At 37.7% G+C, this 17,257-nt stretch overlaps 1 long non-coding RNA gene across 1 annotated transcript; it reads right to left on the bottom strand.

The window, feature by feature from the left end:
- Nucleotides 1-3,048: 3,048 nt before the first annotated feature.
- On the bottom strand, nt 3,049-17,178 carry LOC118152404 (uncharacterized). The gene is made up of 3 exons (XR_004741182.3): nt 17,050-17,178; nt 13,248-13,385; nt 3,049-4,638 (listed from the first exon to the last, which is right to left on the bottom strand). It is a non-coding gene; the product is annotated as an uncharacterized LOC118152404 (long non-coding RNA).
- Nucleotides 17,179-17,257: the final 79 nt, after the last annotated feature.

Raw genomic sequence — 17,257 nt, 5'->3', positions numbered from 1 at the left:
AACAATTTTGAATAAAAATATGAACAAATAATAAACACCTTAAAATTAAGTTTATTTTAACTCCACTACTCATATCTCAACAATAAGACAGGTAAGATCGTTCATGTGGAGCAAAAAATGAAATGACAAGTATTGGGATATCTTCCCGGAGAAAACAGCTAATCGGGAAGGTTTTCTCCTAGATTAGTCCTTAATCAGAAAATTATAGCAATCACTGATGGAGCCAACTCGTTGATTTCCCTTCATTCTGCTCTTTGGAGCTATCTTATTCCCAACACTGATCTCTTTCTTTAAACCAATGTGGGAGCCGAAGACCAAAGACAGCCAATTCCTCTCAGCAGCAAAACAAGTACTTCAGAGATTCTAGCATTGAAAGTTAGAGTTTGGGAACACAGATACACAGATTAGCCTTTTTACAGAGTTTTGATACTGCTATTCAAGGCTGCCCTACTGGACAACTAGAATTTATACAAAATATGGAGAAATCAAGTGCATTATTCTCTAAAGAAATAGAATCAATAGTGTGTGTGTGTGTGTGTGTGTGTGTGTGTGTGTGTGTGTGAATGAGAAAGATATTTGAGGAACTGGCTCATGTATTTATGGAGGCTGCCATGTCCAAAACTTGCAGAGCAGGGATCCAGAAGAGCCAAGGCTACAGTTCAAGTGTGAAGGCTGTTAAGCTGTAGAATTCCATCTTGCTTCAGGGAAGGTCATTCTTTTGTTCTATTAAGGCCTTCAACTGACTGGGTGAAGACTACCCACATTATGGAAGGCAATCTGCTTTACTCAAAGTCTACTAACTTAAATGTAAATCCCTTAGCAAAACACCCTCACAAAAACATCCAGAATAATGATTAATCAAGTATCAAGGCATCATGGCCCAGTCGAGTTGACACATAAAATTAACCATCACACCAGGTGAAAGGTATAGAGTGAAAAATGAAAGATTTGGGAGAATTTGTGAAAAGTTTCAAAGTGTGCTTATCATTCACCTAAATAAAATGATTGCTTTATGTCATTGGTTCTAAACAGCACCTGTATTTACCACTGACACGTCAAACACCATTAGATGTACTGGATTATATGGTAAAGCAGCTTGGATAGCAGCCTGGAGCTGTTGCAGAGCCTTCTCTTGCTCTGGACCTCACTCAAAACTGGTAGCTTTTAGGGTCTCTCTGTAAATGGGCTATAATATTGCACCCAAGAGTCAAATATGTTGCCTCCAACATCCAAAGAGGCCCACTAGGTGTCGTGTCTCTTTTTGTGGTGAGATGCGACAATGTGTCCTTTGCCTTAGAAGGACTATCTCGACATGCCACATACCACTGGATCCCTAGAAATTATACTGAGGTGGACGTACTTGAATTTTGGTCAGATTTATTTTCCACATTCTGACATGTAAATGTCTTCCCTATAAATACAGTGGAGTTGTTACTCCTTGCTCATTCAGTCCAGTCATCATAATATCATCAGTGCAAATAACCAGTGTAATTTGTTATGGAAGGAAAAGGCTATCTAAGTTTCCGTCAATTAAATTATGAAGCATGGTAGGACAGCCCATATACCCCTGAAGTGGGACAGTAAAGGAGTATTGTTGGCTTTGTCAGATGAAAGCAAACTGCTTCACTGAGACTTTACTAATGCATAGTGAGCGTAAAAGGCATCACTGTATCTGTGTTCCCAAACTCTAACTTTCAATGCTAGAATCACTGAGACTTTACTAATGCATAGTGAGCGTAAAAGCATTTGCCAGATCAATAGTCGCATACGAGGTACCAGAAGATACGGTAATTTCCCCAAGCAATGAACCACATATGGTACAGTAGCTGTGTCTGAAGTAATTGATTTAGCTTTGTGAAAATCTACCGTGTTTCTCCTAGTTTTGTCAGTTTTCCACACTGGTCAAATAGGTGAGTTGAATGGAAATGTGATGGCAGTTACAACGTCTATATAGTTTCAGTGCTTGTTGGTGGCATTCATCACTGATACCCCTCTAGGCATGTGATGTTGTTTTTGGCCTACTATTTTCCTAGGTAAATGCTGTTCTAGTGGTTTCTCTTGGCCTTTTCTACTACTGTAGCCCTCACTTCACAGGCCAAGGAATGAATGTGAAAATTCTGCCAGTTTCTGAGGACGTCTATTTATATTATGCATCCCAGAAATGGGGAAATAATCACAGCCTGGGTTCAGAGACTCACTGGAGCCACTGTGGGATAGATCTGAGCTAAAACTGCATTAATCACCTGACCTTCATAAGTCCCTGTGCCAGCCAGTAGACCACAGTGACATTTTAGTCTGCTGGACTTAGTGCCAATGTTTGCCAACTCCTATACTAAAAAAATCCAGTGTAGTCACATTTATTCCTTTAAATTAGGATTCCTTGTTGCTTAAAGGTTAACATAAAATTATACCCACTTATGCCTTCTTTTTTATAGACTGTGGTTTGACAGTCATATGTCTGCCTCATGACTTGCTCTGACCAGTGTGGCATTAGTACATATGGTAAAAAAAGAGCTTGTGTGAGCTTTAAGACATTGGTGCTGATCCTCTTGGAACATTCCTTCTTGGAAGGAGGTTGGACTACACTTAGATCACCATGCTGTAAGGAAACCCATGCTCATCATGTGAAGCATGGAAAGGCACCAAGACAACCAGCTTTGAGCTCAATGCAGCCAAGTGAAAAATCCCTGGCCAACACTATGTGGAAAGAAAGCAAGCTCAGCCCAAATTCCTGACCCATGGATCACGAAAAGTAATAAATTCCTATTGTTTTAAGCTACTAAGTTCTAGGGTTGTTTACTGTATGTACCAAGTAGATGAAACATAATTTTCTTATAGTTTTCCATACAGTTTTCTAATCACTAGGTTTTCAACTGCTGTCTTCATTTTTCTTACAAATTCATTGTAGACTGTGGGCAAGTTGTGAATACTTTCTGGGCTTCATTTGTCTAAACTTTAAAATAAGGGATCTTTGCTATTTGGCCTCTGAGTGTATCTTTCAACTCTAAAAAATGAAGTATGGAAGATAAATATTTTTAATACACAGTGTTTTAGAACATTTCAAGCAGTTTATTTGGATAATGTTTTCTTTTTCTCTTTATAATAACTGGCTTTGAGAAATCATACAATTAACTTTACAGATTTCCAAATATTTACAGGCTTTCTGTAATTAGGACTTAAATAGCATACTCCACTAATGAGAGAATTCCTTTTTACCATATGGGATAGGATGAGATAAGAAATACTCAGATGGAAAATATCTCTGATCAACCTTCTCTTGAGTGTTTTAATTCTTAAGCTACATAGTAAAGTGTTTTAAAATCCCCACCATTAAAAAAACTAATTTTTTTCTGTCTGAATTACAAAACTTCAAAGTTGCTTAAGAAGTAAAACAATGCAGAGATATATAAAGAATAAAATTAATCTTTCCTCTGCTATTAATTACACTCTTCAGAAGAAAGCGCCATTTTAAGCATTTCTCTAGACTAACAGGTAGCATTAGATAGATCAGATGGATTCACAGACAGACAAATGGGGGTGGATAGAGGCAAACACAAGGATAGACAGGTAAATAAGATATGTCTATGTGTGTACGTTTATATATAAAAATATGCATGTATTTTAGTTGTTTTAATTTCATTTACAAACAGAAGTTCAATCCATATGCGTCACTTTACAACTTCCTTTTTTTTCTCTCTTAAAAAGGATCATGGACACTAATGAAATCAATACATTCATCTCTTATTCATTCTTTTTAATAGATAAATAATGCTCAATAATTATCCAATTATTCTCCCACTGATGGACATGAAAGTTATTTCCTGTATTGTGTGTCTCAGTCAGCTCAGGCTGCCATACCAAAATACCACTGACTGAGGGGTTTACACACCAGAAATCATATTCCCCCCAGTTCTGGAGCTGGAAGTATGAGATCAGGGTGCTAGCATGACCAGATCTTGGTAAGGGGGTCTCTTCCTGGCTTACAGAAGGCTGCCTTCTTATTGTGTCCTCACTTAGCAGAGAGAGGGTTGGGGGGGCGAGAGAGAGAGAGAGAGAGAGAGAGAGAGAGAGAGAGAGAGAGAGAGAGAGAGAGAGAGAGAGAACAAGAGAGTGCACACACAGAAACTCTATTATCTTTTCATATGAAAGCACTAATTCCATCATGGGAGACTCACCCTCATAACCTAATCTCAACTTAATTAACTCCTAAGATCCCATCCTCAAATAACAACACAAGAAAAAGGTTTGTTGCACAACAATGTGAAAATACTTGACGCTACGGGACTGTACAGTTCAAAATGGATCTCAGTTGGTAAATTTTATGTTATGTGCTTGCGTTTTCTTACCATAATTAATTAAAAAAAGAAAAATATACACTTCAAGCTTGCTTTTATAGAAGAGTCTCTTCTCTAGTATTGAACCTAGGCATTGAGTTAGGTTGAACTTACTGGAAAATAAACCACTGAAATTTGGTCAGCTTATTTTTTTCAAAAAACAAGAGGTCAGGAAGAGAGATGCAGTTTAGAAGTGGTTTGACAGCTACTTGAAGTCCAAGTGCCCCAGGTTCCTCTTGCCTTCTTGTTCCATCATTATTAGCATATGGCTTCTGCATTTTTTGTCCATGTTTACTCTTGCATTCTAAAAAGGATAAAGAATGAAGCCACAAGAAAATATGTCACTTGCATCAAAAAAGGCGCTTTTTCATAAATCAGCAGCATATACTCATTTGTCATCACGTGGCCAGACCTGTATCACACTGAGGACAATGGGAAGTCTATTTTTTATTTTTACTTTTAATATGCATGTATATATTGTATTATGTTTTATATATATGTCACTGTCCTGAACAAATTGGGTTTCTCTTAGTAAGGAAGAAAAGGTGAGCATATAAAGGCAACTGGATATACTTGCCTATTGCTTGAATGAGAATGTTTATTTCAAAGACTCAGATGATTATCATAGAATTAGCCTCACATAGCTCCACAGTCGTCTACTTTTCTTGTTTTTCCTCTACTCTTTTATTCTACTCCGTGCTCTTCCTTGTTCTGTAGGATTGCTTTCTCTGCCTTAACAGCATGCACTTGGCACAAAGCCCTATTGACAGGTGGTCACATAAACTGCTACACATTATGTTCTGACTGGATACAATCTATGTCTCTTAGTTCAACTTAATCAGGTAAAAGTCTGACTGGGTTGCCTGGGAATGAATTGTGTGATCAATTCTGGCCCATTCAGCTCACTAAATATCCACTCTGATACATCTTGCAGTTAGATCGGGGCATGTGACTAGCTCTGGTCAATGTCTGTGAGGTGGAAGTGATTTGTGTCTCTCCTGGGCCGAGGTGGTAGAGCTGGTGTGTCCCCTTCATTCTGCTGTTGACCTGCTGTCCATCCTTGGTGAGGCCACTTCTTTTCTCCACACGTTGAACCACAGAATGAAAGGTGGCTATCTAACTTGCACGACACAGTATGTAAGTGAAAAACTTTTATTTTCTTCAGCCACTGTGATTTGGGGATTGTTATGGGTCATATTGTGCCCACCCAAAAATTCACGTTTAAAAACCCTAATATCCAGTATGTCAGAATCTGACCTTATTTGGAAATAGGGCTACTGCAGAGGTAATAGGATGAGATAAAACTGGAGTAGGATGGACCTCTAATCCAATGACTGCTATCCTTATAAAAAGGGGAAATTTGGACACAGGCACACACATAGTGAGACTACTGTGTGAACATCAGGTCAATCATCTATAAGCCAATAAGAGAGCCTAGAACAGATTCTGTCTTCACGGCCCTCAAAAGAATCCAACCCTGCCAACATCTTGATTTCAGAATTCTAGCCCCCAGAGCTGTGAGAAAATAAACAGCATTTTGTTGTTTTAGTCATACAGTGTGTTGTATTTTGTTATGGCAACGCTAGCAAACTAATATGGGGTAATTTGCTTCTGTAGCATAGAGTATTATAATTTTATTACAATTATATTTTTTTGCTATTATGTTTGTTCTATTATAATTTCCTTGCCTTATGGTTCATGTTTCATTACTGTTTCTTTTTAAGTTTACCCCAGTTTATATATTTATTTATTTAAACATAGCATAAGCCTAGGAAAGTAAAGATAATACAATATTGTTCACAATTAGATAAAGGCTCTTAAGAAAAAATAAACTGACAGGGAAGGGGGTACTACACACTGGGGTCTATTGGGGGGAATGGGGGGGACAGCGGGGTGGGGAGCTGGGGAGGGATAGCCTGGGGAGAAATGCCAAATGTGGGTGAAGGGGAGGAAGGCAGCAAAACACACTGCCATGTGTGTACCTATGCAACTATCTTGCACGTTCTGCACATGATCCCCAAAACCTAAAATGCAATTAAAAGAAAAGAAAACAAACAAACAAAAATCCATGACTATATTAAAAAAAAAAAAGAAAAAAGAAACTGAGTAGTATCTTGGGGTCTGTTCATAATCAAGGAAAGTGAGAAAAATATTTGGAAGCTCTAAAACTATGGAAAAAGCTTGTTAACTTGGAGTTTCACTGTCATGCCATCTATTGGATATTTTTTAAATGTCTTCCTCCTTGAGATGATCAGCTTACAGAGTGAAGAATTGTTTATTCTCCTCTCTGGAGAATATTGGACTGGCTGCCATTATCTGGACACAAGTTGTATGACAAAACTAAGGATTTCTGAACTAACTTTTGGGAAGCATATGGTCTCTAATTACTCTACTTTCAGTAGAGTAGTCACACTGTCACCTGTGCCGTGTCAGAGATCCTCTACTTAACCCTCAGTAGAGAATACACTTACAGATTTCTTACTGAGTAGGAGAGAAGTCAATCAGAAGCAGTTCAGAAGGGGAATAGAAGGATCTAGATTTCTAACTTTTCTAAGTGTTTTTACCTTAGTCCTCCTCATGTGAGCTGCACCTGTTTGCCACTAAGACCTTCAAGTTACTAGCCCTTCAAGTTTTAGGGGTGTAAAATGAGCCTTTTCTTTGCTTTCTTCACTGAGGTTTGAGGATTGGCATTCTGAGATCTGCTAAGCAAGTTGTCAAGGTTCTGATAACGAAATTGTATTGTTGCTGTTGTCTCTTCCTCTGCTCTCCCTATCATTGTGGGGTTACACATTAAAAAAAAAAAAAATTTACTGAAGCTCTGGTGGTGTTGCAGCAGGTCAAAATTAGATGGCTATCTTTAGTTCTCCAACCAAACTCTTCTGACTTTTCTTTACCTGAATACTCTAACTTATTCTTTATGGCCTAGTTCAAAGAAAACATTTTTGTAGCATTCCATAATTGTTATTCTCGTGACTCTTAAAATAGAATTACTTGCTCCTTTAACTGGTGCTCTAGTTTGAATGTTCTCTGAAAAACTCACGTCCAAATATAATTGATGGCATTAAGAAGTGGGACCTTCTAGAGGTTATTCAGCTATAAGGTCTCCACCCTTATGAATGAATTAATGTAATTATTGCAGGAGTGGGTTCCTGACAAAACTAGGAACATAGTCTAATTTTCTCTCTGTCTCTCATGCTCACTTGCTCTTCCACCACATTATGATGGAGCAAGAGGGTCCTTATCCAATGCAGCCCCTCCATCTTGGACTTCCAGGCCTCCAGAACAATGATCCAAATATACTCTTCTTTATAAATTACCCAATCTATGGTATTCTGTTATCACAGGAGAAAATAAACTAAGACAAGTAGGTTACCAGTGTATTTTATATGTGTTGCTATTGAAGTGCTAGTTTCACTGAATTATAAGTATTTGTAACAGATTAATTTCTCATTAGCTCCTAATGGACAAGAACATTATTTAATTGATCTTGGTTTGCCCAGATGGTTTGTGTTAGTTCTTTGATTAGAAAGAATTATATTCTTTAAAAAAAAGAGTAAGTTGTCTTTATAGATTTATTATTCTCAAAAAAATCTACATGAATTTATGTATTATGTTATTTGGTCACTCACTACTCAAATATCAAAATCTGGAATACAATGAAATTTTACAAAATTTGATGACTTAATTTTTTTTAATTAAAAGAAATATTTAAAGTTCCATATACTATATTTTTAATGCACCAACTCTATGCATAAACCACATATCAATGAAGAGAATATTTTGAGTGATTCCTTTGATTTTTAAAAATAAACTCTTTTATTTTTTGAGATGGAGTCTCACTCTGTCGCCAGGCTGGAATGCAGTGGCACCATCTTGGCTCACTGCAACCTCTGCTCCCAGGTTCAAGCAATTCTCCAGCCTCAGGCTCCCAAGTAGCTGGGATTCCAGGCATGCACCACCACTCTCAGGTAATTTTTGTATTTTTTAAGTAGAGACAGGGTTTCACCATGTTGGCCAGGATGGTCTCAATCACCCGGCCTCCCATGATCTGCCCACGCTGGCCTCCCAAAATGCTGGGATCACAGCCATGCCTGCTCCGCTAAAAATAAACCCTTTAACAAAACATGTATGCATGCAGAAAAGTCCCCAAATCATGTATGTTCACCTGTTACATGAATGTGTCTACACATTCACGTAACCAATATCCAGATTCTCGGAAGCCCCTTAATGCCCCTTCCCAGGCACTAACTCCACTGAAGATTTGCTCTGATTTTAACCATCAAACTATTTTCTTCCATGAAAATCATTACTTCTCTAATGACCGGTGATAATGAGCATTTTTTCATATGTTTGTTGGCCTCATGTATGTCTTCTTTTGTAAATTGTCTGTTTATATCCTTTGCCCATTTTTTAATGGGCTTGTTTGTTTTTTTCTTGTAAATCTGTTTTAGTTCTTTGTAAATTCTGGATATCAGCCCTTTGTCAGATGGGTAAACTGCAAAAAATTTTTCCCATTCTGTTGGTTGCCGATTCACTCTAGTGACTATTTCTTTTGCCGTGCAGAAGCTGTGAAGTTTGATTAGGTCCCATTTGTCTATTTTGGCTTTTGTTGCCAATGCTTTTGGTGTTTTGGTCATGAAGTCCTTGCCTACTCCTATGTCCTGAATGGTTTTGCCTAGATTTTCTTCTAGGGTTTTTATGGTGCCAGGCCTTATGTTTAAATCTTTAATCCATCTGGAGTTAATTTTAGTGTAAGGTGTCAGGAAGGAGTCCAGTTTCCGCTTTCTGCACATGGCTAGCCAGTTTTCCCAACACCATTTATTAAACAGGGAATCCTTTCCCCATTGCTTGTTTTTGTCAGGTTTATCAAAGATTGTATGGTTGTAGATATGTTGTGTTGCCTCCAATGCCTCTGTTCTGTTCCATTGGTCTATATCTCTGTTTTGGTACCAGTACCACGCTGTTTTGATTACTGTAGCCTTGTAGTATAGTTTGAAGTCCGGTAGTGTGATGCCTCCTGCTGTGTTCTTTTTGCTTAGAATTGACTTGGCTATGCGGGCTCTCTTTTGGTTCCACATGAAGTTCATGGTGGTTTTTTCCCAGTTCTGTGAAGAAAGTCAATGGTAGCTTGATGGGGATAGCATTGAGTCTGTAAATTACTTTGGGCAGTATGGCCATTTTCATGATATTGATTCTTCCTAACCATGAACATGGAATGTTTCTCCATCTGTTTGTGTCCTCTCTTATTTCGTTGAGCAGTGGTTTGTAGTTGTCCTTGAAGAGGTCTCTTACGTTCCTTGTAAGTTGTATTCCTAGGTATTTTACTCTCTTTGTAGCAATTGTGAATGGCAGTTCATTCTTGATTTGGCTCTCTTTAAGTCTGTTATTGGTGTATAGGAATGCTTGTGATTTTTGCACACTGATTTTAAGGACATAGAAACAGAAATTCCATTTGACCCAGCAATCCCATTACTGGGTATATATCCAAAGGACTATAAATCGTTCTACTATAAGGACACATGCACACGAATGTTCATTGCAGCACTGTTTACAATAGCAAAGACCTGAAACCAACCCAAATGCCCATCGATGATAGACTGGACTGGGAAAATGTGGCACATATACACCATGGAATATTATGCAGCAATAAAAAATGATGAGTTCACGTCCTTTGTAGGGACATGGATAAATCTGGAGAACATCATTCTCAGCAAACTGACACAAGAACAGAAAATGAAATACCGCATATTCTCACTTATAGGCAGGTGATGAACAATGAGAACAGATGGACACAGGGAAGGGAGCACTACATACTGGGGTCTATTGGGGGAATAGGGGAGGGACAGCATGTGGGGGAAGCTGGGGAGGGATAGCGTGGGGAGAAATGCCAGATGTGGGTGAAGGGGAGGAAGGCAGCAAAGCACACTGCCACGTGTGTACCTATCCAACTATCTTGCATGTTCTGCACATGTACCCCAAAACCTAAAATGCAATTAAAAAAAAAAAAAAAGAAAATCATTACTTCTATTTCTTCACTTAACACAGGAAGAGATAAAGCCATCTTCAGTCCAATGTCTTTGCAGTTGTCAATGTGTAGTTGAGTAAGGAGACCCAAACATCTAAGATCACCTCCTCCTTGACTCCTACACTGCATTTCAATAGAAGAAAAGGGACTGGCACCTCCTAAGTCACCTTCCTGTAGATAGCAGGCATAGTATGGGAGAATCTCTCCGGAAGGCATTGCTTTTACTTACACAAGGTCAAACCCCTACCCAACTCCTACTCTATCAACCAAGACCCTTTCACATGTAATTTCTAAAACTGTAAACCCAAGACTCTTTCACATGTAAATTCTAAAACTGTAAATCCAAGACCCTTTCACATGCAATTTCTAAAACTGTAAACCCAAGACCCTTTCACATGCAATTTCTAAAACTGTAAACCCAAGACCCTTTCATGTGTAATATCTAGTGTTGTAAGCATATATAAAGGCAGAGCTTCTTTTTGTTAAATGAGCTTGGCTGTTAGAGAATACATGTCACCTCGCTCCCAGGCATAATAAAACACCTCTTCCTTCCTAGTTCAGGGTCTGAGAGGTCTGTTTCTAGAGGCCGATCCTGCTTCACGGTAGGCAGAAAAACAGTCCATTAAAGGTGTCAGCACCCTAGTCCACAGAAGTGTAAGGGGTTACTTTGTATGGCAAAAAGGATTTTGCAAATGCGATTAATGCTGAAGGCTTTGAAAAGGAAAGACTACCATGGATTATCCAGATGGGCCTAATCTAATGACATGAGTCTTTAGAAATGAATAAAGAATATGGTGCCCTCTGGAATTTGAGAAAGGCCTTCAGCTTATAGCTAACAAGAAGGGAGAATCTCAGGATCATAAGCAGGTGGGACTGAATTCTGCCAGCAAATTGAATTAGCCTCCTTTAGCTCCTAGGTAGGATAACAAAAGGGTCACTTTTGCAAAGTTTAGAGTTTTTAATGGTTCTTGCTATTTGTTGCTATGCTGAATATATATATATATATATATATATATATATATATACACACACACATATATATACACACACATATATATATACACATATATATATATTACTCTGAATCAAACCTGCAATGATTTCTTGTATTTATATTTTCATAAATTTTGCTCTTTTAACAATATTTTAAAGATTTCCTTTGACAAATCCACACCCCCAGTTTAGAATAATAAAACTTTTAGTGTGCCCTTTACATAAAAACTATTTGAGGTGTTCTCTTAATATTTCTGGGTAATGGCAAAGATTTGCTCCCTCATGTAAGTAGGAAGTATGCTAGAAAAAAAAATAGCAGCTCCATATTTCCGGCTACTCAATACTATAGTGAGAGTACTTCTTTTTATGACTTGGGTCAGTATTGTTATCATCACCTAGGAGCTTGTAAGAAAGGCAGAATCTCAGGTCCCACCTCAGGTCTACTGAAGTCATATCAAGGCTTTCTTTTTTTTTTTTTGTCCTTTGGCAAATGACTTGGTGAAAGAAGATTCATTAACCTCAGATCAGCCGAACAGTAATTACTTAACATTTAAGGAACTGATTGTGCAGTGGTTGATGTTTTGCTTTTTAATGGACATAGGAGAAATGCCATTTCTTTTTTATTTACTTCTAACCATCAATTTAACTGGTTGTACTGAGCTAAGTGGAATAAAATTCTCATTAAACAGTATCTTATTCTGACTAACACCTAAGAATTAAAAATAATCTGTAGTTGGGGATGAGGAAAATGAAGACATCAGGGTCAAAGGTTACGAAGTTTTATTTAGGCGGGATGGCTAAGTCCTGGAGATATATTGTACATCATGGTACTCCAGTTGACAATGCTGCATTGTACACTTGAAATTTGGTGAGAGAATAGATCTTAAATGTTCTCATCATATATGCAAAATGGTAACTGTGAGGTTACCATTTTGTGAATATATATTAATAATTATATATTATATTAATTATTGTAATTACTCTCAGTGGAATCTTTGACTTAATCTCTTTCAAATTGTTTTGTTATATCTTAATAGATAATGACATTCTCTTTCATTTTGATATTATGGTTTCTATAATAGTTTAAAAGTAATTCATAAGATTACTATTAAGTATAAGTATACATTACCAAAACGGTAACCTCATATAGTTACTATTAATAGATCCATGTAATGAATATATGTGAGGTATACTAGTTCACATGATTGCAGTCATCACTTTACAATGTATATATGTCAAAACATCACATTGTACAGCTTATTTACATTTTTTATATATCACTTATACCTCAATAAAGTTGGCAACAATTCTATAACTGATTCTAAAATAGATTATAAACTAATGTCATAAATTATTTCTGTAAAAATAACATTTCCTGCTACACCACAGCATTTTTTCCATGCAAACTATAGCTAACCTATTTTATGTTTACTGCCTCAGGGAGGAGTTGTCATCCTAAGAGTTCTGACACTAAGAATTGAATTCTTGACTCTGGACTTTCAAAAGTTAAGGTCAAGACCAGACATTATTTGGAAAAACGAGAAGAATATGTCATCAGTCAGAGCCAAAGTCTAGATCTGAGAGCAAAGAGACAGTATGCCCTGTCCTTCTCCCATCCTCCAAACTCCTACCAGGGCAATGCCCCAGAACTAATAAGGGCCTAAATACCCCTGAAACTAGAGTACAGAATGAGAAGAAATGGTCTTGTAATGTGTCTAGACAAAAGACTCTAAGGCAACCTCACAGATTCCCGTGGTTTCTATAAGGTAAAAACTAACAGCTGAATTTCTTTGGCTTCAGATTGGAGGAAGAGACTACTTTCTGGATAGTTAAGAGGAAACTGGACTTAGCGCTCAATGAGAACCTGGAATGAAAAACAAACATGAGCAATTTACCTGAATAAAGGATAAATGACTGAGGACCAGAAAGACCAAAGTATGTACATCCCAGCAGATGACAACAGAGGACCAGATGCCACATTCCTCCAAGCCTTATCCTCTCTACACAATTTCAAGGAGAGGAAGGGCAACCTACTTTCATGGAAAGAAAAGAAATTAGTAAAAGAAATTGAAAACAACTATGAATCACAAAGGAAGTTGTTATTTGCAGACTCTGTAGTCTGAGATTCATACTCAATTCATATCCTTTACATTTGGATTGGTCTTCAAACATCTAATACTGTGTTCTACAAACAGTATGTACTCTGTAGCTATTTGACAAATTTATTTACTTCATTCTATGTTTGCCCAATTCTCAGTGGCCACAGCTCTCTGTACTCTCCAATACGGTAGCCACTAGCTATCTGTGGTTATTGAATATTTGAAACGTGGCTAGTATGAATTGAAATGTGCTATGCATGTAAAATACACATCAGCTTTAGAAGACTTAGCACAAATGACAAGAATGTAAAAATATCACATTAATAGTGTTTATTGCAAGTTGAGGTGATATTTTGGACATATTGGGTTAAATAAAAATATACTACTAAAATTACTTTCACATGATTCTTTTCACCTTTAAAAAAATGTGCCTTCTAGGCAATTTAAAATTTCGTATGTGACTTGCATCATTTTTCTATTGAACAATGCTAGCCTATATGCTCACTCACTTTGATTTCATTTGCTTTCAACTAAGGAGCTATTGTCATCGCTTAATTTGCTCCATGCATAAGTGGACACTCTATGACTTTATAACATTTACCGACTATGTGTACTGGAAATTATACAAATTTCTTATATCTAATTTCTCGATGATGGGACTTGGGAATGAATAATCATTAGGAATGATTACTGTGTCTGTAATTTGTACAAAAAGGAAGAGATTTTCTTCATAAAAATTAAGACAAACACGTTCATACTGCTAATATGTTCTTAAAACTTTTTGGTGACTTAAATGTAAATAAATATAAAATAATGAATAAATAATTTTTTTAGAAGACAATGAAAACCAGGACAATGAGAAAAAAAAGTGCCTTGAGTGGTTTACTTTGGTTAGATTTATTACCTAATTCATAATGTTATAATAATATGGAGTAACAAATTAAACATAGGACAATTTGAATACATTTTATTTATAAAGGTACAGGGAATCACAAGACAGTACAGTAATCGAGATAGTAACCACTGAGATTTTGTGCCTAAAACTGAAGTTTGCCATTTAGAAAGTTTTTTAGTCTATTTGGGCTGCTATCGTGAAATATCATAGATTGGGTGGCTTATAAACAACAGAAATTTATTTCTCACAGTTCTGGAGGCTGGGAAGTGCCAACAGATTCAGTGTCTGGTAAGGGCCTACTTTCTGGTTCAAAGGTGCTATTGTCTCACTGCGTCCTCACATAGTGGAAGGAGTGAGGGTCCTCTCTCAGCCTCTATTATTAGGAGACTAATTCCATTCATGAGTGTTCCAACCCTGTGACTTCATCACCACCCAAAAGCCTCATCTCCAAATACCATCACCTTGGGAATTCGAATTTTAACCTATGAATTTTGGAAGAACACAAACAATCAGACCATAGAAGAAAGATGTAACCTTCACTTATGGGTATGACCAACTTTAGGGAAGCTGCTAAGGATTGGAGCAGGAGAATGAATACTCTGACTTCACTCTCCGCTGATTCTCTAATCTCCTATGAGTGTTCTTCAGTAACCAAACCCAAACAGAAACCAGAGGGCATTGGAGCCTTGTTGATACAGTTCATATCGATCAGGATCCCAGAGCAAATAACAGGACAAAGGTAAGAATGTACCTATACGAGAGCAAACGGAAAATATATTGCATATTCTGTCTTTTCAGAATCATTTACCATATTGCTAGACAAATAGGTCACCTTCTTTCCCTCATCCCATTCTCTCTTAAATAAAAAAATAAACCTTAAAATTTTAATAGAAGATGAAAGTCTACAATCAGTGCTCTATTTCTTACACACTGTTAGCTTTTCTGAGAAGGCATTACTCCTATGGCCCTGCCCAGTGTCTACATATGCTGATGGCTCTAAAATCCATAGCTATTCCCAGGTCTTGTTCCTGCCCTCTAGATGAGCATATCCAACTGCCTGCCAGTTAGCTCCCCCAGATGCCTCACAGGCTTCTCAAACTAATGTGTTCAAGAAAGCACCCTCCACTTACTGCATGATATCCTGATAGAGTTGCAATGCCAAGGAGCATGTTTTCTGTTCATTTTCCAAAATGAGGACAGAAAGTTTAGAAGAGGCTGTTTTAATCATGATTAGGAGAAGATTACACTAATTGTGGTTATTATAAAGATCTGAAAAATCCGTATCATTGTCCATGGTTCATACACCAACACATAGCATGGAAGACTTTTGCCACTAATGACGTCCTCCATGTCAGTCTTAATTTGCTTTCACCTGAATAATTGCACTAGCTAATACTTATTGAATACTTCCTTTGTGTCAGGTATTTAACTGTGCGCAAACAAATTTAAGTCTCACAAGAACCCAATGATGAGGAGGAAACTGAAGCTTGTAGGAGTTGTCATGCACAACAACTCATAGCTGATAAGGGGTGGAGGTGAGTTTCAGACAGCCTAACTCCAGAACATATATGCAGGTCATTCCTCTGCGACACTGAATACAAATTATTCTTACAGTCGAAGGAGGAGGGGTTAAAAAGTCATGAACTTGGAGCTACTGAGTCTAACACTGAAGATGCTAGGGGTAAGGAAAATATAATAGGTCTTGAGGAGGCTGGAGAGGAGAGATTATTAAGTAAAATTAGCCAAAGATACAAGATGTAAGACTTTCTAAAATTTCCTTTTTCTTTTTTAAAACATTAGTTAAACAAGCCTTGTGCTAGAAACGGGATAGAAAAGCAACGAAGACAATTTCAGTCTAGTAAGAAAGATAGGTACATACATTATAATGAATTTTAAAATTAAAATAGATTTGTAGGCAAGGTTCACAGAACATTAGAGAAATTAGATATAGACAGAATTTATTCATTCATCATATTCTTTCACAGGGAATTTCCTGAATACCCGCTACATTATGCTTGAAGCCGGAGAAATAAAAAGGGGAAAGATAAAATCCTTATCCGGAAGAAACTCACAGTCTAATGAAGATGTTTCCGCGATGGTAGTCAAGTGGCAAGGATGGAACTACAGGAGCAGAGGATTACAGAGCTTAGAGTGCTCAGACAATGCCAATTTAGTGTTACACACGCAAAAAGTTAAGGCTTTGGGTTGGCAACAGTAGAGGATGCTAACGAAGAGTGCAGTGGATAGGTTCAAAGGGCTTGGACTTAACTGACAACCCAAATTGTTGCTAGTGGAATGCAATGCAAGGGGATATGCATTCTTCTGCAGCATCAGTTGTCATAATGTGGAGCATAAAATCGTGCTTTTTACTATTAAATATTTTTACTATTTAAAAATAATGTGGTGCACAAATCGTGATTTTTGCTATTAAAATGCGGATGTACTGTGAAGAGTGAAATGGCATATAAGACTAGTAAAATACTACTGTTAACTAATTTCCACAGCTAGGCTTATGAGTTAGCTAGATAGGACAGTAAACTACAAGGAAATCCCACAGCTGGGCATGCAGATGGCTTTGGCTCTCACTCCTGAAGACTCGTGGGGAGTTCACAGTCTTCAGCTTTCCAGGGATCTAGGGCAAGAAAGCTGAGGAACAATGAGGATTAAGCGTGCGAGAAAAGCCTAAGAGTTAAGCTCACATACTGGAGAGAGGTTAAGGCGCGGGCGACTGGGAACCCGTTATCTTCTCTCTGCTCTCTGCAACTCTTACTCGAAAAACATCCTCCACCTGGTGCTTCTTTGTCGCGAAAGACAGCTGCCCTCTGAACGACTGGCGCCTGGTTGCCTGGGCAACCCTTTTCCGGGGCGCCTCCACGACCTCTTACTATTGGTTTAGAGGACGCAGCCTGCG

This window comes from Callithrix jacchus, chromosome 3 (genome assembly GCF_049354715.1).
Source record: "Callithrix jacchus isolate 240 chromosome 3, calJac240_pri, whole genome shotgun sequence".
NCBI classification, from domain to species: Eukaryota; Metazoa; Chordata; class Mammalia; order Primates; family Cebidae; genus Callithrix; species Callithrix jacchus.
This window is presented reverse-complemented; position numbering and strand designations above follow the sequence as displayed.